The 25,111-nt window shown below is 40.7% G+C and overlaps 1 protein-coding gene and 1 pseudogene across 1 annotated transcript in view; one reads left to right on the top strand and one right to left on the bottom strand.

The window, feature by feature from the left end:
* Positions 1 to 22,638, top strand: part of LOC101287230 (N-terminal kinase-like protein) — a 33,069-nt pseudogene extending 10,431 nt beyond the window's left edge.
* The window catches only part of MGA (MAX dimerization protein MGA), a 152,817-nt gene that overhangs the window by 107,330 nt on the left and 20,376 nt on the right, over positions 1 to 25,111 (bottom strand). The gene's annotated exons all lie outside the window — the stretch shown is intronic.

Below are 25,111 nucleotides of genomic sequence, written 5' to 3' on the forward strand. Positions count from 1 at the left end.
TTTTCCTGTTATTTAAGTACCTACATAATATCTTATTTTACCCCTTGGCCCACAAAGCCTAAAATATTTACTATCTGGTCCTTACAGAAAAAGTTTGCCAACCTCTATGTTAAAGCATTAGCTCTAACTGATTAGCTATACAAACTTGGACATCAATTAGCTTCCCCAGGTCTTTGCTTCCACATTTATAAAAAGAGGGGGATTGAAGAAAATCCCTATGGGACCTTTCAACTCTAATATTCCAATAATGATAAGTTTTATATTCACTTTATATGATAATATTTTAAATGGGAGCTTTGACCAACTTATAAATTATGAAGAAATGTCCAATTACACAAAGAATGAAGAAACACTTTATTAATACTACAGAAGACCAACAAATGGCACTGGTACAACTAGATCTACACATGCAAAAGAATGAAGTTGGACCCCTTACCTCACACCATATGCAAAAGTAACTCAAAATAGATCAATGATCTAAATGTAAGCACTAGGGGCTTCCCTGGTGGCGCAGTGGTTGAGAGTCCGCCTGCCGATGCAGGGGACATGGGTTCATGCCCTGGTCTGGGAAGATCCCACATGCTGTGGAGCGGCTAGGCTCCGTGAGCCATGGCCGCTGACCCTGCGCGTCCAGAGCCTGTGCTCCACAACGGGAGAGGCCACAACAGTGAGAGGCCCGCGTACCGCAAAAAATAAAAAAATTAAAAATAAATGTAAGCACTAAAATCACAAAACTTTTAGAAGAAAACATGTGGGAAAATCTTCACAACCTTGGATTTTGGCAATGACACCCAAAAGCACAGGCAACAAAAGAAAAACAGATAAACTGGACTCCATTAAAATGTGAAACTTTTGTACATCAACAGAGCCTATTAATAAGACAGTGAAAAGACAACCCACAGAATGGGAGAAGATATCTGCAAGTCATATATCTGATACAAGTCATGATAGATAGATAGATCCAGAATATATAAAGAACTCTTACAGCTCAACAACAAAAAAACAAACATGCCAACTCAAAAAATGGACAAAGGACTTGACTAGACATTTCAGCAAAGAAGATATATAAATGGCCAATAAAAGGACATGGAAAGATGCTCAGTCATTAGTGATTCGAAAAATGCAAATCAAAACCACAATGAGAAAAAAAAAAAAAAACCACAATGAGATGCCACTTCATTCACACTAAGTTGAATATAATCAAAAAAGACAGATAATAACAAATGTTGGCAAGGATGTGAACAAACAAACTCTCATACTCTGCTAGTGGGAATGTAAAATGGTACAGGTGCTTTGGAAAACAGTCTGGCAGTTTCTCAAAAGATTAAACAGAGTTAACCTATGACCCAGTAATTCCACTACTATGTACATATACCTAAGAAAAATGAAAAAAATATGTTCACCAAAAATAAAAAAAAAAGTACATGAATGTTCATACCAGCATTATTCACAGTAGCCAAAAAGGGGAAACAATCCAAACATCCATCAACCACAAAAAGGAATGAAGTATCAATACATGCTACATCATGCATGAACCCTGAAAACATGATAAGTGGAAGAAGTCAGTCATAAAGGACCTCATATTGCATGAATCCACAGATATACAAAGTAGATTGGTTGCCTACGCTGAGGAAGCTGGGGGGAAATGGGGAGTGGCTGCTAATAGGTACAAGGTTTCTTGTTAGGGTGATGAAAATGTTCCAAGATTGACTGTGGTGATCGGTGCACAACTGTGACTACACAAAAAAAACAGTGAACTGTATACTTTAATTGGGTGAATTTTATGGTACGTGAACTATATCTAAAAACTTTTTTTAAAATCAGAGTAAAGTCTTACAAATAAATGCTGAACAACAGCACTAATGTCACAAAATTAAGATGCAAATGATGTGTAATCCTTTCTCAACTACAAGAAAAAAATAATTTCACTTCTCTGCACTAAACTTCACTCATCTGTAAATTACCATAGTGATTTTAAGATCAGTGAGAACTTCAAGACAATTAAACAATGAGCACCAAGTTGTATCTATATTCTTTAACTTAGAATAAAAAGACCTCAATATTCTGAATTTGGCTTTTTCACTTCTGCTGTGTGCTGGACTAAATATGCCCCACGCTTTTTTTTTTTTTTAAACCTGAACCTTTTGCATTTACAACTGCCACTGCCTTAGCATCTCCTTCCTGCTGTTGCAGTCCATAAATTCATCAACATCATTCTCCCTAATTCCCTCCTGAAAACCTCTTCTTTCTTAAAAGTCTAGTGCTTTCATGGAGCCTGTCTTGATGCCCTTGCTGTGTAAACATTGGCCTTCTTCTTCTAAATGCCAAAGAATTTGGTTTGCCATTCTCTTTTGGTGCATAGAAATCTAGTTCTCACCATGCTGGACAAATTCAACAGAATTCCCCCTTAAGGTAAAAGCTCTACCAACAGCCCCTTGCATATTAAGGAGCTGTGAGGTGGCCTCTAACCACTTCACAGCTCCTTAATCTCCACGTAAGTAACACATGACCCTGGCCCTTGGGCCTAGCTACTTAGATAGGGTGGATGCACCTGACCCAAAGGTCACCAGTCCTACTGTCTTGTCATCAGCCTACAAGGAAGAGCTTGCTAAAGAGCTAAGCTCAACAGAAATAACAAGACAGATTCTCTCTCTCAGATGTACAAATGCATCCTCACTCTCAACTAAATGGAAAGTGGTAGGAGATATTTATGTAGTTGGGAAGCCAGAACAGAAACTAAAACATTGCTGGAGAAGCTGTAAGATAGCAGAGACCATACATGAGATGAAACCGTAAGGTAAGGAAAAACATATACAAAGAGGAGGGTGAAATCAGCAATTGTATGATAGGAATGGTATGCCCAGAGACCAAAAAAAGGCATTAAGAAACCCCAGTGCAGAGGGAGAAAACTGGACAGTTACATGTAAAAGAATGAAATTAGAACATTTTCTTTCTTTATTTTTTTTGGCTGCATTGAGTCTTCGTTGCTGCTCGTGGGCTTTCTCTAGTTGCAGCAAGCAGGGGCTACTCTTCGTTGCAGTGCACAGGCTTCTCACTGCGGTGGCTTCTCTTGTTGTGGAGCACGGGCTCTAGGCATACGGCCTTCAGTAGTTGTGGCTTGTGGGCTTTAGAGCGCAGGCTCAGTAGTTGTAGCGCATAGGCTTATTTGCTCTGCGGCACGTGGGATCTTCCCAGACCAGGGATCAAACCCGTGTCCCGTGCATTGGCAGGCGGATTCATAACCACTGTGCCACCAGGGAAGTCCTGAGGCAGATTCTTAACCACTGTGCCACCAGGGAAGTTCCAGAACATTTTCTAACACCATACAGAAAAATAAAATCAAAATGGACTAAAGACCTAAATATAAGATCAGAAACCATAAAACTCCTAGAAGAAAACATAGGTGGAACACTCTTTGACATAAATCACTGCAATATTTTTTTGGATCTGTCTCCTAAAGCAAAGGAAACAAGAGAAAAAATAAACAAATGGGACCTAATGAAACTTAAAAGTGTTTGCACAGCAAAGGAAACGATTAACAAAACAAAAGACAACCTACTGAATGGGAGGAAATATTCACAAATGATATGACCCATAAAGGGAAACAGTATGGCAGTTTGTCAAAAAACTAAAAAATAACTACCATATGAACAAGCAATTCCACTCCCAGGTATATATCCAAAAAAAACCAAAAACACTAATTCAAAAAGATACATGCACCCCCATGTTCACAGCAGCATTATTTTACAACTGCCAAAATATGGAATGAGTGGATAAAGAAGATGTGGTGTGTGCATGTGTGTGTGTATATATACACACACACACACACACACACACACACACGCTGAAAAGGCTATATATATATATATATATACACACACACACACATATATATGTGTGTGTATATATGTATGTGTGTATATATACACATATATATATATATAAAATACTACTCAGCCACAGGGACTTCCCTGATGGCACAGTGTTATAAGACTCCATGCTCCCAATGCAGGGGGCCCAGGTTCGATCCCTGGTCAGGGAACTAGATCCCACATGCATGCCACAACTAAGGAGCCTGGTGCCACAACTAAGGAGTCTGCCTGCTAAGACCCGGAGCAACCAAATAAATAATTTTTAAAAAAAAAATACTACTCAGCCATAAAGAAGAATGAAACTTTACCATCTGCAACAATATTGATGGACTTGGAGGGGATTATGCTAAGTGAAGTAAGTCAGACAAAGAAAGCCAAATACTGTATGATCTCACTTATATGTGGAATCTAAAAAATAAAACTAGTGAATATAACAAAAAAGAAACAGACTCATAGATATAGTGCACAAACTAGTGCTTACCAGTGTGGAGAGGGAAACAGGAAGGGGTAAAATAGGGGTAGAGGATTAAGAGGTACAAAATACTATGTATAAAATAACTAAGCTACAAGGATATATTGTACAGCACAAGGAATATAGCCAACATTTTATAATAACTATAAATGGGATATAACCTTTAAACATTATGAATCACTATTTTGTACACCTGAAACTTACATAATATTGTACATCAACTATACCTCAATTTAAAAAGTATTTTTTAATCGAAAAAAAAAAAGAAAACCTAATGCAGGGCGAGAATGATGACAGATTCTCATGCTGAAAAGGCTATAAGAAAACCTACTCTACAGCTTCAGTGGATCCTTCCAGTTCCCTAGCTATATCCCAGTCTCCCTGAGACCTGGATCGACACTGCCCTTCCTGGATTACTGTGGGATTCCAGGCTCCCTTTTACCACGTGGACCTGTGCAATGAACATCCAGTTCTTAAAGAAACCCAAATATCTCTTCATTACTTGTGATAGAAAGAAGCCTAACATACACTAATAACCCTTCTATAAGCAGTCACCTCCTTGAAAGCAAAGACTAGGTTTATTCAACTTAGAATTGCCAAAAATACCTGGAACTGTGCCTTTTACAAAACTCAGTACTCATGGAATTTATTGTAGAAATACTAAATGAACAAAGCCTCAGATATCCAGATTGTTCTAAGACAGAAGCAATCTAGACACAAAGGAAAATTCAGAGATATAAGATTATTCCACTGTACATAAAGAGGTCCAAAGCAGTGAGAGAGATACTGATCCTAACCCATAACTACTACTGACCTAGACACAAGTAAATCAAGACATTACATTCCCCTGGCTATAACTGAATCAAAGATGGACACATGACTCTTCTGGTCAATGACAGTCAAGCTCAGGACTTTAGATGAAGAGAAGTTCTTCCTACTGTACTTGAACTGGAAGGGCAGCAAATGGAGTTATTTAAGCCACCCTGCTGCCCTATGAAACCTAAATGTCAAATCAACACACAGTGGAGAGCAGATCTGAGTTCAGAGAAGGAAGCAGAATAGGTTCCAGTGACATCATATAAACTACAAAAGCCATGCCTGAAGCCAGTGCTTTCCCTGGACTTTTCAATAACATAAGACAAATTATTCTCTTTTTAAGCCAATTTGGGTTGGGTTTTCTATCACTTGCAACCAAGTCTTTTAATTCGTATAGAAGCTCCCCAAAAATCTGCAGTTCACATTTCTTTTTTTACAAAAATTCTAGCACATTTTATAACAGAAAAATTAACGCATCCTTCTACTTGCTTACCCTGACTTAAATCTGGCTTTCCCCTAAAGATTTTCTACAGTTCTCTTTTTACTGTAATCCATACCCCCCAAAGAGCCAGAAGTGGTTGCCATTCACTTGCCTTTCTACAGTAGCTTCCAGATCATGATCATCTTCCTTTATGGCCCCACCTTCAAGATATATCTTCTCCTCATCACTATCATCTTCTGATCCCTTAGTCATACCTTCCTCCTTCACTGAAGACCAGGGGAGCCCAGTTCAGAGTATTCTTCTCTACTAAATCTTCTATTACAATCTTGGGAGATTTCAATGTCCATGAAGATTACCTCTCCAATTACTGTACATTAGAATTCATAGGCCTCTTTAGTTCCAAAGATTCTTAGCTCAACTCCATTTTAGGCATCTATTCTCTTTACTCTGAATCTTGCCATCATTTAAAACTGTTCTCCCTTGATTACTCCAGTAGCTCACCAAAATCTTAGTCTGACTTTACTTACTCTGTGACTTTACAGAAACCTCTTGTCCCTCAAATCTTGAATCCTCCCAACAGATCCTATGGTTGGACATCTAAATCTCTTAGCAGCAACTTCAGATTTGTACCCCTTTCTCTGAACCTGACCACAACACCACAGCTCCAGGTCAACACTGTTTCTGGAAAACTGAGCTACTCTAAAGAAAAACCACACTAGATATACTGATACCACTATAAAGTCTCCAACCTTACTCCTTTAAAATAAATTTCATACACTCCCTCTTCCATGCCCCTCAACAACTCTTTCATTTTCTCAACTCAAGCCCGCCAGTCACTCCCTGCCCAGACCCTTCACTCTCAACTAGAGAGATTGAAATCTGATCTTATAGAGATACGTAAGTTATCAGGCATGCCCTCCCTCCACCCCATATCCCTACCTGTAACCTTATTTATATATTCATACTTCTCCTTACCTATCTTTATTTCAGTCATAGGAAATGAGGTGTCCCTCCTGTTCAAAGCCAGCCCATCTACCTGTACCCTTGATCCACATTGTGACTCCCATGCCCTTCATACTTCCTTCAACACCCTGCCCTACCAGCCATACTATATTTTAAATCTTCAACCTCTCCTTCCCCAATGGCACCTTTCCCCTCACCACAGACACAAGGTCAGGTCTTATCCTAAAAAGAAAGCCCTTCCTGGCTCCCATCCAGTCTCTTCCTCTTCTCAGCACACCTTCTCAAAAAGAAGTTATTGTCTTTTTCTCTCTCTCTCCTTCCCTCTCCCCCTTGCCTCTCCCATTCCTCTTTTCCCCCAACTCTCCCTCTCTTCCTTCTCCCTCTTTCCCCCCTCACTTCTCCTCTCTCTATTTCTCCTCTCATCCCCTTGCTCCTTCCCCTTCTCCTCTCTCTATCGTCTTCTTCCCCTCCTCCTTTATCACCTGCCATTTACTCTTCCATCTACTGTGAGGGGGATTCTACCCTTAACCTCCTACTGAAACTGCTTTTAAGGTCACCATGACTTCTTAATCGCCAAATCATATGAACACTTTTCCTGTCTTTATTTTTTTATACCAATGTACTGTATTTGACACTGTTACTGTCTCCCTCTTGAATTTTTCTACTCATTTACACATTGGGCTGCACACAGTAGACACTCAAATATATTTGAATAAATGAATAAGGGTACAAAATGAAACAACATCATGCATTTTTCTATCTGGAGAATGAGTATGAGTCAACAGCCCATGAAACATTCATAGTAATTAACTATAACATCACAAACCAAATTAGACTAAGCAGCACATATCAGTAATGGAACAATCAGTTCAATTACATGATTTTCTCCAGTCATCCTCAGCACCAAAAATCATTAACAGAAAACCAGGACTAATGATAAGCAAGGGCACAGTAATGAAAATTCTAAAGGAATCTAGAGTGCAAAGAAAAGCACAATACAAACCTTTTTTGTATTTTTTACTAAGTACCATATGTGATAAAAACTATACCTGTGTGTCATGAGAACACATATAAAGGAAAAGAGCTAAGCATAAATCAGTCTGCGGCACCAAATGATTAAGCGTTCACAAACAAACCTGAAGTTTAGTTTATCAAAAGTTATGAGAAGTGAACTAGCAGAAGACACACATGAGAATGTAGAATTAGTGCCACCTCATGACAAATTTAAACCACAGAAGATTCACTTTACTTTGTTTCTAAGCAGATTTCTTCCCACACATTTTCCCTTAATTATTCCCACCATCAACGTTTTAAATGATTTCAGGTGCTAATGTCAGCAGCCGTACTTACCTAAAACACATTCCTGACTTGTAAAGAAACCTTTCCAGATAAATGATGAAGACTCAGAGACCAAACATTACGGTCCAAACACACCAGAATCCTCTGCTCCTTCTTGCTATCTGGAGCATTTTAACATAGTAAACTATACAAAGCAAATGGCTTTCTCCAACACGACTACTAATAGGCTACAGATTTCATAGCATTTTAAGTTTCTAAAGCATTTTAACATATACTTGTTTCATTTATAACTCACACCAAGTCTATGAAAACAGGCAAGCATTAATGTTCTTTTACCGTGACACAACTAAAGCCTACGTAGTTCACTGATCATAAATCCCAAAGCTAAAACGTAGCAATCAGTCCCCATCACCTCCAAATTTTCTCCTCTCTCTCCTATTCCTTTGTCCTCAACCATTCTTACCTCCTTCCTATCCATCTTAAAGGAAAAGCTATCTCTCCTTTCTAAAACTAATCCACACTGAAACTCTTAAGCCTAGAACCCCCAACAGAACCTTCAATTAACTCCTTTTTCTCACCCACTATATCTGCCTTTCCTCTAACTACCTCTTCTCATTCTATAAATATGTTCAAGTCTTTCCTTCCTAAAAAAAAGAAAAAAAAAAATTCCTCAACCCTACCTGTCCCAGAAGCTGTGACCCACTCTCCCTCCCTCCTCTCCCTGATAAACTCTGAAGGTCTACAACTGTAGGCACTTGTACCGCACTTTCATCTCTCCACTAAAACATTCCTTGTTAAAGGTCACCAATGAATTCCTAGTGGCCAAACTCAATTACCACTCTTCAGTTCTTATCCTTAAGTTTTTGGCCTTTGTCCTAAGGTATTTGACACCGCTGACCATTTTACCCTTCCTAAAACCTGGCTTCACCCCTGGGCTCTACTATGTCCCTCTCTCATTCTCCTACCACTGACTTCCTTCTTAGTCTCCTTTATTTACTTAACTCTCATCTTTTGCAAATTACCTACGTGTTGATCCTCTGCAGAGCTCCCCCTCTCCTTTTCTCTATTCAGCTAAACACACTTCCTGAACAATCTCTTCCACTCCCATGCCCTAAGTTACCAACCATATGCCTATGATTTCCTAAACTCTATGGTCTCTACACACCCTTTCATTCTTTCAGGAAGAAGCCAGAACAAAACAAAAGTGATATTTATCAAATCTCTGGGCAGGAAGGAGGAGGAGAAGAAGATGGGATAATTTTCTAAGCTTAGAAACAAACACAATGAAAACACAGGTTTGACTGCATAAAAATTTTAAAGTTCTGTAAACTAAGACAAACAACATAGAAAATAAAATAACATGTACATATATTAACTACACATATACCTATAAATATATAACTTGATAAATAAATGGAAAAATCAAGAAATTTACTAAAGAAAAAAGTGAGCTATTACTTAAAACCACTGAAAATGTTCAACATTACTAGCAATTTAGGAAGTTCAATTCAGACCTATTAATTTTTTTTATAATGAGGCAATCCATATAACTTTTATTAAATTTTTAAAGCTGTCCTTGGGCCCCCCAAATTAAGAATTACCATTCTAGATATATTTCTATTCATGTTCTAAGATTGCCATTAACTTTTTGTTGTTGTTTTGTAACATTATTTGACAACCAGCAGTTAGTTCTCATCCACATTGACTGTAGATTTTTTAAAGTAGTGACAGGTACACAGGTAACCAATGTATAGAGCTTGTATGATGAATCTTCACCCTCACTACATTTTCTGGACAAACACACATGGATATAGTATGCAACATTCCTTATTCCTTTGGCCCACATAGTGTGGTGAGCCTGGTGTCAATGCACACATCTAGAGTTCCCATCTCTTTCATGGAAAATTTCTGGATCTCTCTGAGTGCCGGCAGGGCACTCTTCTTTTTTTTTTTTTGGTGTGCTGGGTGGCATGTGGGATCGAACCCATGCCCCCTGCAGTAGAAGCAGAGTCTTAACCACTCCAGGTAATTCCCAGGGCACTCTTTTTGAAGCTCACTCCACGGATGCGCTTGTGAATGGCGATGACATATTTTATTCTCTGGACACCACCTCACTGATGGCAGAATGGTCCTTCTTCTTCTTACCACCCTTCTTTGCAGGAGCCATTCCGCCAGATCCAGGTTAGAAAGGAAGAACGCAAGGTATTGCTGCATTTGCTTTTTAAATAACATTATAATATGTTCTTAACACTCAAAATCACCCCTACCACATTTCAGGCACTCTTCTAGATGCTAGAGGATACAGCAGTGAACAAAACAGATAAAAATCAATGTCTCCCTGAAGCTTATATAGGATTCTAGTCTGGGGGTAGGGAGAAGAGAAAAATTAAATAAGTAAAACATATAACATGTTATATGATGACTAAGTGCTATGGAAATAATGCAGGAAAGAGACTAGTAGGGAAGGATTACAAGTTTTGATAGTGTGGTTAAGGCCTCACTGAAAAGGTGGCATTTACGTAAGACTTAAAAGAGTTGAGGGAATAAGTCGTATCTGGGAGAAGAATATTACAGGAAAAGGCCCTCAGATGGGAGCTTTCCCAGGGTGTTTGAGGGATAGAGGGATAGCAAGAAGATATTAGGACTAAAGAGAAGTGATAGAGAGGAACAATAATAGAAAATGAAATCACTAAGGTAATGGGGGAGGAGGAAGAAGATCACTTAATATCCACCATGGGCCCTAAGTATCTCCACACACCTCTACTGAGTATGTCAAAACACAAGGCCTTAACTGTACTGATTCTGAGCCACTTCTGTAGCTACTCACACAGGCAATTAAGTAAGCCAAAGCAAGGCAACCACAACATGACCACTATACCACTGCTCACTCCCAGGGGCTGGGTGAGAAGTTGGAGGTTTAGGGGCAGTAGGAGATCACAGCTCAGTTTTGGACAGGTCAAATTTGAAATCCTATTAGATATCCAACTGGAGATATTGTATAGATAACCAAATATGAGTACAGATTTCAGAGAAAAGGCCAAAGCTAGAGGTATAAATTTGGAAGTCAACAGTGTACGAGACTAAATGAGCCAAGGAAATAAAAGTTTTTTTGTTGTTTTGGCCACACCGCACAGCTTGCAGGATCTTGGTTCCCCAACCAGGGATTGAACCCGGGCCACGACAGTAAAAGCCCTGAAAGCCCAGAATCCTAACTACTCTGCCACCAGGGAACTCCCACAAAGATTTCTTTTTAAAAGGTAATGACCAAGGTGTGAGCCTGGAACATTCTACCATTGAGAGGAAGGGAGATTAGGAGACCATGATATAGGAGAACTAGGAGAATGTGATGTCCTGGAAGCAAACGGAAAAATGGTTTCAAGAACAAGGAGGTAATAACTGTGGCAAAGTTGCTGACAGATTATGTGAAATGAGGGATGACCAATAGATTTAGCAATGTGGAGACAGATGGTCACAAGGTATAATTCTAGAGGACTAGTGGGTTCGATATCGTAACTGAATTCAAGAAAAAATGGAAGGAGGTTAATTGTAGGTATGGAGACAAGAGTTTCACTCTAAATTAATATTTATTTATTGAATGAATGATGAATGAATGCATCCCTAATCCTATCAAGTGTGCAATGAATTCACATACTTTGCCCATGGAAATATAAAACAGTACAATCTCTTTGGAAAGAGACCTAGTACACATCCCAACTAGTTTTTAAAATGCATAAGATACACGGATAGATAGATAGATATTATACCTCTAGAAAGGAATTCACCAAGATGTTTAAGGACTGGTTATCACAGATTGTAAGATTATAGCTAACTTTAATTATCTTCTATATAATATTTCTATATTCTTCAAATGTTCTACAATGAACATGTATAACTTTTATAATCAATAGCTTTTAAATGTTCATAGCCTATATCAGAAGATATATCTAAGTATTGCTTCTAAGGAAATAACCTGAAATTTAGAAAAAGTTTAATGCACCAAAATTTTTATCATGGTTTATTTAAACAGTAATAGCAACATCCAAGTTTCCAACAACAGGGGTTAGAAAAAGTTTAAGGTATGTTCTCTCAATGACATATCAAGCAGTCATTTAGAAGGATGTTGGTTAACTGGGGAAATGCTTATATTAAAATTAACTAAATAGAGACTTCCCTGGTGGCCCAGCGGTTGAGACTCTGTGCTCCCAATGCAGGGGGCCTGGGTTCAATCCCCAGTCAGGGAACTAGATCCCACATGCCGCAACTAAAGATCCTGCATGCAGCAGTGAAGATCCTGCATGCTGGAACTAAGACCTGGCTCAGCCAAATTAATAAATATTTTTTTAAAAAAAATTTTAATAAAATTAACTGAATAGGGACTTCCCTGGTGGCACAGTGGTTAAGAATCGCCTGCCAATGCAGGGGACATGGGTTCGAGCCCTGGTCTGGGAAGATACCACATGCTGCAGAGCAACTAGGCCCGTGAGCCACAACTACTGAGCCTGCACTCTAGAGCCCAAGAGCTGCAACTACTGAAGACCACGCACCTAGACCTCGTGCTCCACAACAAGAGAAGCCACCGCAATGAGAAGCCCGCACACCGCAATGAAGAGTAGCCCCGGCTCGCCACAACTAAAGAAAGCCCGCACGCAGCAACGAAGACCCAACACAGCCTAAATAAAAAAATAAATAAAATAAGATTAACTGAATAAATGTGAATAGGTGGGTAGTGGACTAGTCATATGTGATTCTCTCCCTAACCAACTCTAAAACAACAGTAAAATCATTTTTTAAAAGAAAAAGATGACAATGAAGACTAAAGGAAGAACAGTGGCCGAGAGAGGAGAAAAAAAAAAAAAGACTAAAGGAATAAAAAAAAGGACAAATAACAAAAGATGTCAACAAATTTTTGGAATTTAGAAAAATGTTTAAGTGATTTAGGAGAACAGAGTAAGTGACAAATTAAATGCCTAGCAAAGGGGTTACAAAAATGAACAAGTCATTTCACTTTATTCAGTAAATGTTTGAAAGCAATTGTCCACTCACATGTTTTCATTCCACAAATGCTTCCTAAGTGCCTACTAGAGCATACAAAAGTAAAAAAGACAAAGTCCTTTAAGGAGCTTACCTCCTTGTCATCTAGATTTCCATTTTGAAGTGTGTAAGCTAAGCTAACATAGATTCTACCTGTCACTTAAACCAATACTTTCAGGAAGCCAGCAGGAATGATATATTGAACATACAAACTCTTTCTAGCTAATTCCGAAGAGTGATACCAAATGTCACTGCATACTTCCTCAAGAGGCATATAATTACTCAGAGTAACAGACCTCTTTGGCAACGCTTAAGAAAACTCTGTCCTTAGGGGGTTTTTTGTGGGTTTTTTTGCGGTACGCGGGCCTCTCACTGTTGTGGCCTCTCCCGTTGCGGAGCACAGGCTCCGGACGTGCAGGCTCAGCGGCCATGGCTCATGGGCCCAGCTGCTCCACGGCATGTGGGATCCTCCCGGACTGGGGCACGAACCTGTGTCCCCTGCATCGGCAGGCAGACTCTCAACCACTGCGCCGCCAGGGAACCCCTGTCCTTAGGTTTTAAAATTACCTCTTAACACAGTATTTAGTGCTTTCCTTGTAGTGTTCACTGCTTTGAGTTTTCACGTATCTAAAGATACCTGTGGTAGATTTCTTTTAGAGAAAAATTAACACTTCAATATTCTATCTATGCAAAAGCATTACTGACTCTACTCATCTTTTTATTTTTTTGGCCGTGACACACAGCTTGCATGATCTTAGTTCCTTGACCAGGGATTAAACCCAAGACCTGGCAGGGACAGCGCCAAGTAGTAACCACTGGACCACCAAGGAATTCCCATCTACTCATCTTTTTATCAGGTGAACAACAATGGAAAATATTTGTTTGGCGTGACCATGAGGTTACAGGACTGCTGAAGCGAGCATAACATTAACATTAAAAAATTCATAGCATAACATTAAAATTCATTTGCAGCAATGAGCTAGAGAAACTGGATAGAGGCCAAAGATTAAATGCAAGGTGACCATTATTAACAATACCCCTAGTCAAAACTAGAAATCAAAATAGGAATAGTTCCTAGCTGCAGAAAAACCAAGAAACAGAAGTACAATGATGACTTCCACCTTCCTAATGGAGATTATGCAACATGTGGATAATTTATATTGGTGGTCGTATCATAGGAAAAATATATCTACGTGAACAATCTGAGCCAGTCATCCCCAACTAAGTGGTTTTTCACATTATAACTTAATAGTTAATATCAATCTCCTAATAACAAGACCCTTCCTATCACAATTTGCATCAAAATGTTATAAATTAAATAAGTGGTAGCTATGGATTATCAAGAGCCTTTGGTTCAAGCCAAAAGACAACTGAGAGACTTAACTAGATTTAAAAAGTGGTGGTACAGGGCTTCCCTGGTGGCGCAGTGGTTGAGAGTCCGCCTGCCGATGCAGGGGACATGGGTTTGTGCCCCAGTCTGGGAAGATCCCACATGCCGTGGAGCAGCTGGACCCATGAGCCATGGCCGCTGAGCCTGCGCATCCGGAGCCTGTGCTCCGCAACGGGAGAGGCCACAGCAGTGAGAGGCCGCATACTGCTAAAAAAAAAAAAAAAAAAAAGTGGTGGTACAAACAATACAATTCAAAAAATAGAGGAAGGACTTGAAGAGACATTTCTCCAAAGAACATATACAGATTGCCAACAAGCACATGAAAACGTTCTCCACGTCACTAGCCATTAGGATAATGCAAACTAAAACCACAATGAGATACCACGTCATGTCCATTAGGATGGGTATAATTAAAAAAAAAGAAAAGAATAAGTGTTGGGAAGAAAGTGGAGAAATTAGAACCCTTGGGCATTGCTGGTAGGAATATAAATTGGTGCACTGTGGAAAACAGGTGAATTCTCAAAAAGTTAAACACAGAATTATCAAATGATCGAGCAATTCCAATTCTAGGTATATACCTAAAAGAATTAAAAGCAGGGGCTCAAATAGAACTTCTACTCCAATGTTCATAACAGCCTTATTCACAACAGCCAAAAGGTGGAAACAACCCAAATGTCCATTGACAAACAGATAAACAAAATGTGGTATATACAAACAATGGAATGCTACTCAGCCCTAAAAAAGGAAATTCAAACACGTTACAATATGAATAAAACATAAAAACATCATGCTAAGTGAAACAACCCAGACACAAAAGAACAAATATTTTGTATGATTCCAGTTATATGAGGTACCTTGAGAAATCAAATTCATAAATACAGAAAGCAGAATGGTGATTGCCAGGGACTAGAGGAGGAGGGAATGGGTGCTTAGAGTTTAATGGGTACAAGTTTCAATTTGGGCAGAAAAAGTTCTGGGACTTCCCTGGTGGCACAGTGGTTAAGAATCCTGCCAATGCAGGAGACACAGGTTCAATCCCTGGTCTGGGAAGATCCCACATGCCACGGAGCAACTAAGCCCATGCGTCACGACTACTGAGCTTGCGCTCTAGAGCCCGTGAGTCACAACAACTGAGCCTGTGTGTCACAACTACTTAAGCCCGCGCACCTAGAACCCGTGCTCCGCAACAAGAGAAGCCACCGCAATGAGAAGCACGCGCACCACAACGAAGAGTAGCCCCCGCCTGCCGCAATTAGAGAAGAACCATGCGCAGCAACAAAGACCCAACGCAGCCAAAAATAAATAAATTTTAAAATGAAAGAAAGAAAAAGTTCTAGGGATTCCCTGGTGGCGCAGTGGTTAAGAATCCACCTGCCAATGCAGGGGACACAGGTTCGATCCCTGGTCCAGGAAGATCCCACATGCCGTGGAGCAACTAAGCCCGTGCGCCACAACTACTGAGCCTGCACTCTAGAGCCCATGAGCCACAACTACTGAAGCCCACGTGCGTAGAGCCTGTGCTCCGCAACAAGAGAAGCCACCGCAATGAGAAGCCGGCACACCGCAACAGAGCAGCCCCCGCTCGCTGCAACTTGAGAAAGCCCAAATGCAGCAACAAAGACCCAATGCAGCCAAAAATAAATAAATAAAATAATTTATTTTTTAAAAAAAAGAAAAAGTTCTGGAAACAGATTGTAGTGATGCACAACAAAGTAAATGTACTTAATGCCACTGAGCTATACAATTAAAAATGGTTAAATTGGTAAATTTTATGTTATGTATATTTACCACAATAAAAAGTGATGGTAACATTTTCAAGGAAGCATCCCAGGTAAAATTTGAGTAGAATTGCTAAGATACAACTTTATTCCCTCCTTTGAAAAGAATCTGGTATAACGATCAGCTGATGCGAAATAACCTTTGTAAAGGATGGATAAATCACAGTGCTACCAGTTCACTCCTTCTTATCTCAAAGAATGATCCTTTCTGTATCTGAAATTCTGTTTTAATACAATGTTTGTAAGATGAATGAATCCTTTCCATCCATCCTTGGGCCAATTAATTGCCCCGATTTTCAAAATAATCCACATTGTGGTCCCAAAGAATCCCTTAATCTTTTAGCTCCCATCATTGCCTGCCAAATATCCTGCCCTTCAATCACAATGGTTTACTACTACACCTGAACATAATTTATACTGATCTTCCTCTGTAAACTCTGCTTCTCCCTTTGGAATTCCTATCTCCCCATTTTTAGTAGCAAGATAGCTGAGATCTAGAACTTCGAAGCCAGATTATCTGGGTTCAAATTCCGCCTGCACCACTTGTTAGCCACGTGACTTTGAACAAAGCACTGAGAAAGCAAAACTGACACTGCCTTGCCACCATTATGAATAAATGTCACATCTCATAGATAGGGAGAAAGAAAATACTTTGTATCTTGAGATAAATTTAAAAATAAGGGCTTCCCTGGAGGCACAGTGGTTAAGAATCCGCCTGCCAATGCAGGGGACACGGGTTCGAGGCTTGGTCCGGGAAGATCCCACATGCCACGGAGCAACTGAGCCCGTGCACCACAATTACTGAGCCCGCGTGCCACAACTACTGAAGCCCACGTGCCCAGAGCCCATTCTCCACAACAAGACAAGCCACCGCAATGAGAAGCCCGCGCACTGCAAGGAAGAGTAGCCCCCACTCGCCGCAACTAGAGAAAGCCTGCACACAGCAATGAATACCCAACATAGCCAAACATAAATAAATAAATAAATAAAAATAAATTTTTTAAAAAATGAGTCACTCTCTGTAATTCTGATCCCCAAAATAAATGAAATCTTGAGCACTTTCTGTAAGCTTGGACTCCCTAACTAAACTTTTTCCCTAACTTTTAAAATACTGGTATCCAAAAAAATGTTATGCAACAAAAAAACAACCCAATCAAAAAATGGACAGAAGGTAATAGACATTTCTCCAAAGAAGACATACAAATGGCCAGTAAGCACATGAAAAGCTGCTCAACATCATTAATTATTAGAGAAATGCAAATCACAACTACAATGAGGTACCACCTCACACGGGTCAGAGGGGCCATCATTAAAATGTCTACAAATAACAAATGCTGGAGAGGGTGTGGAGAAAAGGGAACCCTCCTACACTGTGGGTGGGAGTGTAAGTTGGTACAGCCACTATGGAAAACAGTATGGAGGTTCCTCAGAAAACTAAAAATAGAATTACCATATGATCCAGCAATCCCACTCCTGGGAATATACCCAGACAAAACTATAATTCAAAAAGATAGGGACTTCCCTGGTGGCACAGTGGTTAAGAATCAGCCTGCCAATGCAGGGGACATGGGTTCGATCCCTGGTCTGGGAAGATCCCACATGCCAAGGAGCAACTAAGCCTGTGTACCACAACTACTGAGCCTGCGCTCTAGAGTCTGTGAGCCGCAACTACTGAAGCCCGTGCACCTAGAGTCCGTGTTCTGCAACAAGAGAAGCCACCACAATGAGAAGTCCATGCACCGCAATGAAGAGTAGCTCCCGCTGGCTGCAACTAGAGAAAGCCTGCGTACAGCAACAAAGACCCAACGCAGCCAAAATTAAAATAAATAAATAAATAATTTTATTTTAAAAAAAGATACATGTAGCCTGATGTTCATAGCAGTACTGTTCACAATAGCCAAGACATGGAAACAACCTAAATATCCATTGACTGCATAAAGAAGATGTGGTAAATATATATACATTGGAATACTACTCAGCCATAAAAAAGAACAAAATAATGCCATTTGCAGCAACATGGATGCAACTAGAGATTATCATAGTAAGTGAAGTCAGTCAGAAAGAGAAAGACAAATACTATATGATATCAATTATATGTGGAATCTAAAATATGGCACAAATGAACCTATCTACAAAACAGAAACAGACTCATAGACACAGAGAACAGACCTGTGGTTGCCGAGGTTGGGGGGAGGGGTGGACTGGGAGTTTGGGGTTGGTAGATGCAAACTACTACATTTAGAATAAACAAGGTCCTAATGTATAACACAGGGAACTATATTCAATATCCTGTGATAAACCATAATGGAAAATAATATTAAAAAGTATGTCTCTATGTGTATAACTGAGTCACTTTGCTGTACAGCAGGGATTGGCACAGTGCTGTAAATCAACTATGCTTCAGTAAAAAAAATTTTTTTTAAAAGGCACCAAAAAGTGTTATGACATTTGTGGATATAACAATCATGTTAAAAAACTGCTGTTTTCCACCATGACAAACTAATGTAAACTCAATAACTTTGGTGATCAAATGTTTTGTCCCAATAAATGCCTGTATTTTTTGATTCAGTGAGCCAGTCAAAATCTGACTCCCACTATTTTGCAAGTAGATCTCTATTCTTTTCTAAAAGCTTTAGTTCCTGAGATTTCTTTTCCTGTTACTTTAATTCCAAAATGTTTCTTATTTTTCCTTTTAATACTTATTTCTTTTGTAATACATCTCCTTTAAATGACAACCCAAAATTCTAAAGCCTCCTTTTGACCTCCACCTCCAAAATCTCAGTGCCCCTCCCCAGAGGTAACCAATATTTAAATTGGGTGTATATCCTTCCAGACTTTTCTTTTTTAATGATTTTCATACATATATATGGAATCATTGAAAACATACACTCTAATCTACAGTTTCTTCATTTCTGTAACTGGAATGGAAACTACACCTGTTTCATAGGGTTGCTGGAAAGACTAAATGGAAAAAAAAAAAAATCACATAAAGTGCTATGTGCACTGTGCTTAGCACAAAGAAAAATCCCATTCATCTTTCAAGGTCCAGCTCAGATCACAGCTTCTCCATCAAGTTTACCCAGACTATTCAACAGCTGGTAATTTCATTTTTTCTCCAGTGAAGTTTCCTCAATACTCACTGGACATATCATACAGTGCCTTGGGTCATGGCCCATCCTATAGCTAGTAAACACCTGGGGGGCAGAAATTCAGTCTCAGTATCCTTCACAACAACTGACACAGGGTTCTATACAAAGTAGGTACTCAATAAATTAAAATACTGAAAATTTCTAAGAAGCAGAAGCCCATGTAAAGTTTCTTCCTGACACACCTAGTAAAATTCAAGTGTTTTCAGACTTTTAACTGTGTAAAAGGAGCTGCCTTAGGTTATCAAGTATATAATGAAAGCCAATTTCTATTAAGTAGAGACCCAAAATCCCACTGATAAAGCATTCTATGTTTGTCTATTTTTTTTCTCCATTTAGAGTTTAAGTGCTTGGGAGGCAGGCAAATCTAGTAACTTTATTAATAAAATATATGTAATAATGCTATTATATAAACTCAACTAGGTTTATATAATGAATATATTCCTTAAAAGTCACATCTAAGTTATTTCACTTTAAATGCACTGGAGAGAGCCAAAAAGGAAAAAAATTAACAGATATACAAATATAACTACACAATATTGAACAAGAACAAGGACAGCACTGGGAAGTATGTAGAATTATGTAATATAATGTTCATATTTCCTAAATCAACCCTTTAGGATGAAGACTTTTCTTTCTTTTTCTTTTTTTTTTTTTTTTTTTTTTGCGGTACGCGGGCCTCTCACTGTTGTGGCCTCTCCCGTTGCAGAGCACAGGCTCCGGACGCGCAGGCTCAGCGGCCATGGCTCACAGGCCCAGCTGCTCCGCGGCATGTGGGATCCTCCCGGACCAGGGCACGAACCCGTGTCCCCTGCAGCGGCAGACGGACTCTCAACCACTGCGCCACCAGGGAAGCCCGAGACTTTTCTTTTTTTGGCCATGCCACACAGCTTGCAGGATCTCAGTTCCCTAACCAGGGATTCACTGCCAGGCCATGGCAGTGAAAGCGTGGAATCCTAACCACTAGGCCACCAGGGAACTCCCTGATGAAGACTTCTCAAAAAAAAAGTGAATGTGAAAAATTTCATAAAAGTATAAAGGTTAAATTGCATTTAATTATACATTTGACAAATCACTTTTACTGTAAAGAACAACAGTCCTGAAATAAGACACCTAGCACATTTGCTCCCTGGTTACAATACTTATACGTGGTGACCCTATAGGAGTAGGCTCTCCATGACCCCCAGGAGCAGATGGTCAAGTCCATGCTGCTCCTGGCCCCAAAGCTAAATGAGGCCAACCTCACCGTGGAGCTGATGAAGCTCTTCACGCAGCTGCAGGCCAAGGACGAACAGGGCCCCATTCGGTGCAATACCACCATTTGCCTAGGCAAAATCAGCTTCTACTTCAGTACCAGCACCAGAAACAGGGTCCTCACCTCCGCCTTTAGCTGGGCCACTAAGGACCGTTTTGCGCCATCCCAGGTCACGGGTGTTTTGGGCTTCACTGCCACCCACAACCTCTACTCGATGAACGATTAAGCCCACAAGATCCTGCCTGACTCTTACAGCATCACTGTGGATTCTGAGACATCTGTGCAGGATGAGGCCTTCAAGGCCATTCGAAGCTGCCTGTCCAAACTGGAGTCTGTGTCAGAGGGCCCTACACAGCTGGCCAAAGTGGACTTCTCATGCAGCCAGCTGCACAGGCTGGGCCATGACAGGGGTCTCCTTCCTCAACTCTATGCTAATCCATGCACACCCCACAGCTGCTCCAGCCGAGACCAACATCCCCCAGAGATCCATGCCCGAGGGACTTCCTTCCCCAGCCCTCACCCCTGTCCCTGCCATACCCATGACCTAAGGCCACTGGGAGACACAAGAGGGCAAGGACACAGAAGAGGACAGCAGTGCTGCCAACAGATGGGAGGACGAAGACTGGGGCTGCTTGGAGCAGGAGGCCAAATCTGTGTCAGCCCACCAGGACTTCTGGGGGCCAAGACAGCTGGGCTGGGCAGAGCAGCAACCCCGGCCACAAAGCCCCGGAGTCAGACTGGAGCAGCTGGGAAGCTGAGGGGCTCGTGGGAGCAGGGATGGCAGGAGCCAAATCTCCCAGAGCTGCCCCCTGAGGACACACAGCTGGCCAGCAAGTATAACTGGGATGGACCGGAGCTTAATGACAAAGGCGACCCCTTCGCTGCCCTATCAGCACATCAGAGGAGGCTGGTGCCCAGCCAAGACTGAGAGCCAACAGGCGAAGACCGAGCTAAGCTGGAAGAAGTGAGAGGAGCATCAGCGGGAGATGGAGGCCAACTGCGCTGAGAAAAAGGTGGCCAAGGACCCCATGAAGCTGAGAACTTGGAAGGTGGACTGAACTGCCAGTGTGGGCGTTTCCCAACCACAGAGAGCAGGCCCCGCAGATATATGTATTATACAATACATATATCTCATGTGAGCCCGGCCCACCTGGCAAGAACATCTCACGTGTACATAATCAGAGCCACAATAAATTCTATTTCAAGGAACGAAGGGAGGGAGGGAGGGAGGAAGGAGTATATGACAAGGTTCCCAACCTCAAGGAACTTTCTAATAGAGATATGAACTGAACACATGGAAAAAACTAAAAAACCACAGATAACATAGATGAAGTATTAAATCAAGTGTAGTAGACTGATGCTATAGGAGTTCAGAGACAAGGAAAACAGCAAAGACTGGAATCAACAGAAAGTCCTGCAGAGTACAGTTCCTCACCCTGGGTTGACTATTAATGAAAGTAAGACTCCTCTGAGCAATCATCAACAAAAATCACCTTACTAGACTATTTTGATAAGTGAAATAGGTATGGTCCTTGTCTCAAAGTGTTTATAATCAAAGAAGATACAGAATAAATACCAATTAAGACATTATAGGGCTTCTCAGCTGGCCGCTGAGCCTGCGCGTCCGGAGCCTGTGCTCCGCAACGGGAGAGGCCACAACAGTGAGAGGCCTGCGTACCGCAAAAACAAAACAAACCAAAAAAAAAAAAATTATAGCTCATCACCAGGGAGCCTCAAGAGTGCTGCTAGTAATTTTTTCTTGATTTAGGCACTACATCAAGGGTATACTCACTTTGTAAAAGTTCAACAAGTTGAACATTTATGATATCTGCACTTTTCTATATGTATGTTACACTGTAGTTCATTTTTAAAAAAAAAAAAGGATTATAGCTCCAGTCCTAACCATTTTCGTAGGGTGCAGTTATACATCTCCCACTGCCTACTGGACAATACCATCTGGATGTCGTGCCCCCACCTCAGACTCCATCTTGCCTTCAAAAACCAAAATCCCTCCAGATTTTTCTGTTTTGATCAATGGTAGATATTCAAGCTGAAAACCCTGGGTTTACAGGACTCCTCCAACCCAGGTGATTTATTAAGTCCTATTTCAAATCTAGTAAGGGCCAGGTACATTTCCAGGTACAAGAATATAGCAGTGAAAATGAGAAAGTCCCTTCTCTCATGAAATTGACATTCTAAGGGGCAGTGACAAATACATTCTTAAAGTCAGATAATGATTACATACTCTGATGATAGCAACAAAGAATGAAGCAATAAGGGACGGTGCTTTAAAACTGGTGGTCAGGGGCTTCCCTGGTGGCTCAGTGGTTGAGAGTCCACCTGCCGATGCAGGGGACACAGGTTCGTGCCCCGGTCTGGGAAGATCCCACATGCCACGGAGCGGCTGGGCCCGTGAGCCATGGCCACTGAGCCTGCGCGTCCGGAGCCTGTGCTCCACAGCAGGAGAGGCCACAGCAGTGAGAGGCCCGCGCACTACAAAAAAAAAAAAAAAAAAAAAACTGGTGGTCAGGAAAGACCTGAGAGGTGATTTTAACTGAGAAATGAATGAACCAGACTTGGAGAAAAACATTCCAGGGAAAGAGAAGGTAAGTGCAAAGACATTAGAGCCAAGACAAACAGTCCATTCAAAGCAAAGAACTGCCAGTGTTGCTACAGCAGAGAATGAGAAGAAAGGTGGCAGGGGATAAGGCTGCAGAGGTAGGCAAAGGTCAGATCATGCAGCATGTTGTAGGCCACTGTAAGGAGTTTGGATTTTAAAAGTTATACTTTAAGTATCTCATCTCTGTGCTTTATTTCCACTATCACTTCTCAACTTCAGCCTTTATCGTCTCATGTAAGGCCTATGTCATTTTAATAATCTCCTAAACATTGTCCCTAATTTTAGTCTCTTCCCACTCCAAAGCATTCTCATCACCATAGCAAAATTAAGTATTTTTTAAAGTGGTGTTATACATTATCAATCTTCTGCTCAAAAACCTTCAAAGGGCAACCAGATAAAAACATTAGCTCCTTAACGTGAAGCTCAAAGCTCCCAGTAATAGGGGCGTAACTCTCTCCCTCTCTATCCTATCATACTCCTAAACAAAACCTCATTCTAGCTAAACTGCTCCCTGAACATATGTGCATGTCCCACCATGTGATCTTAGCTCACAATATTTATCCTTCCACCTCCCCAAACAACCTTCATACCCTTGACTCTTCTCTTTGACTCTTCTATTTGTACCATTTCTTCTGCAAATAAAGTTCTACCTCAGTACGAGGCAGGAAAGGAGAATACTCCCACTGAGGAAACATGAGCACAAAAGCCTGAATATGTATGTGATATTCACACACACAAAAATAGTGTCCTATGACTTAGCACAGAATGCATGAGATATAACAGGAAATAAAGCCATTCAAGGGGATGGTTAAGAGCTATGTGACCCTATGCAAATTATTTAACCTCTCTGGGCTTCAGTTTCTTCACCTGTTGAATGAAGGTAATAACAGTGGCCATGCCACAGTACTGTGGCAATTTAGTCATTCACTAAGCAAATGTTTCCTGAGCACTTATACTGCGCACCAGCAACTGTCCTAAGTGATGCGGAGACAACAGTGAACAAGATAGACAAAATCTCTGCCCGGTGGTAAGGGAAATATCAAACAAGCAAAATAAATAAATATATGATTTGATATGTTATCTAGTGATAGGTGCTACAGGAAAAACATAAATAAATAAAGCAGAGAAGGACGATAGGGCAAAAAGCAAAATTCAAGTCAAGACATGAAACAACTGAAGAAACAGCCATGCAGTGTTCCAGACAGAGGAAATCAGAAATGAAAAAGGCATGATTAAGGAAAAGCAAGGAAGCTAAGGAGCTGGAGCAGAGAGTGGGGGGGTAAGTGGTAAAAGATGAGGTCAGAGAACTAAGAGGGAATCAGATCATATAGAACCTTATAGGCCACTGTAAAGATTTTAGCTTTTATTTTGCCAGAAATAGGAAGCCATTGGAGGGTTCTAGCATGACATGACCTGACTTTAACCGCATCTCTGATTTAACAGCATCTCTCTGGCTGCTATATTAAGAATATACTATTGGAGAACAAAGTCTAGAGGAAGAGACCACTTAGGAGATTAAATTAGATAATAGTGCTTAACACAATGTCTGGCATATAAATATCCCTTAAAGGAGGCTATTTTTCCCAGAGTAAGAATGATTTCCTATCTTGCTGGACCAAACACTAGTAAAATAACCAGCTGAATTAAGGCTGAACTTTGAGGGCAAGGCAAGTGTATCTCATGTAATTTTAGACTCATCAAAAATTAAAATGTTGGGCTTCCCTGGTGGCGCAGTGGTTGAGAGTCCGTCTGCCGATGCAGGGGGACATGGGTTCGTGCCCCGGTCCGGGAAGATCCCACATGCCGCGGAGCGGCAGGGCCCGTGAGCCATGGCCGCTGAGCCTGCGCGTCCAGAGCCTGTGCCCCGCAACGGGAGAGGCCACAACAGTGAGAGGCCCGCGTACCGAAAAATAAATAAATAAATTAATTAAAATGTTTAAACAAATAGTAATTAATTTTTATAATGATTCCCTATTTTCCATAAAGATGACACAAGAATGTCTGTTCCTATCCACATCTTTACTAGC

This window comes from Orcinus orca, chromosome 2, assembly GCF_937001465.1.
Source record: "Orcinus orca chromosome 2, mOrcOrc1.1, whole genome shotgun sequence".
Taxonomy (NCBI): domain Eukaryota; kingdom Metazoa; phylum Chordata; class Mammalia; order Artiodactyla; family Delphinidae; genus Orcinus; species Orcinus orca.